Raw genomic sequence first — 1,307 nt, 5'->3', positions numbered from 1 at the left:
GTTTGTATGTAATGTATGAATATAATATACAAGTTTCACTTTTTAAATGGAATTACTGAAATCAATCTACTTTTTCATGATATTCTAATTTTATGACCAGCACCTGTATATGGTTCACCCAAAATTCACTAACAAGATGTACCATTAAGCCCTACTGTTATCATGGTTAACTCTGTCACTTACAATATTTCTAAATAACTGCCGTCTGTACTCGGCCCTTTAGTCAGCAGCTCAGAACATCACATATATGGGGGGCAATATTATAGACAGAAGCATGGGTGTGCTATGGGGTCCCCAGTTTCTCATATATAAAGTTCACATGAGAAGATGTTGGCTTTCTTGGACTGTGAGGTCTCAGTCTCAGATGGAGGACATTTGGAAACTGATGTTTACCGCAAACCCACCCACACAGACCAGTACTTGTAGTTTGACTCCCATCACTCTCTGGAGCACAAGTTAGGAGTCATAAGAACTCTGTACCACAGAGCAGACAGCATTCCCACAAACATAGGAGAAGAAGAAATCTGACACAAGACAGGTCCTGTAACAATGTGGATATCCTAACTGGGCCTTCCTAAAAGCAGATAAGAAACGCAAATAGGACTCCAGCCAGCGACCAGGTGAAAAGGAGGACCCCAGACCCAGACCAGTAGTCATTCTGCATGTTGCAGGAGTTTCAGAAAAACTGAGACATCTAAACATGACATCCCAGTGGCTTTCAAACCCTAAAATACACAAAGGTCTATGCATGTCTATGCTGTGAGAGGAGGACTGTGATTAGTTATACATCGGGGCCAAAAGGATGGCCCTACATCGAAGAGCAACATCATCAGGCCAGGACTCTGCGGTTTACTCCCATCTGCAGGCCAGCAGTAACTCTTCCAGAGTTGATAGGGTGGAACGTTGGTTGGAGAGAGGAGTAAAGGAAGCCGTCTTTTGTGAAGAGAACCCATCCATCATTAAAAAAAGGACAAAGACCTTTGAATCCAACTGCAGTGCTGTTATTGCAAGTATCACTCAGCCGTCTCTGAATAGCAAGCGGCCATAAGGGCTCTAATGATTGGTTGTTAGGCTGATGGTCCTCTTTGCTTATGAACAACTAGTTTTGGGTGTCACACCCAACTGGTTGATTCACTATGCAAAAGTTCTGCTTGTTAGGCTGAGTTTGCTTGCAGTTCCTCAGACTGAAGAAGTATTTGAATAAAAGATGAAATGTATCCTCTAAGAAGTAATTGTCCAGAGGACCTGACTCAATCTTGTTAGATTATGATAAAGAGTTCCCTGTGATGAACAAATTTCATCCTTGA

The 1,307-nt window shown here is 42.2% G+C and overlaps 1 pseudogene; it reads left to right on the top strand.

The window, feature by feature from the left end:
* The window catches only part of LOC119616688, a 3,733-nt pseudogene extending 2,685 nt beyond the window's left edge, over positions 1 to 1,048 (top strand).
* The last annotated feature ends 259 nt before the right edge of the window (positions 1,049 to 1,307 follow it).

This window comes from Kryptolebias marmoratus, linkage group LG22 (genome assembly GCF_001649575.2).
Source record: "Kryptolebias marmoratus isolate JLee-2015 linkage group LG22, ASM164957v2, whole genome shotgun sequence".
Classification (NCBI taxonomy): Eukaryota; Metazoa; Chordata; class Actinopteri; order Cyprinodontiformes; family Rivulidae; genus Kryptolebias; species Kryptolebias marmoratus.
The sequence above is the reverse complement of the archived record's forward strand: the minus strand, read 5'-3'. Positions and strand labels throughout refer to the sequence as shown.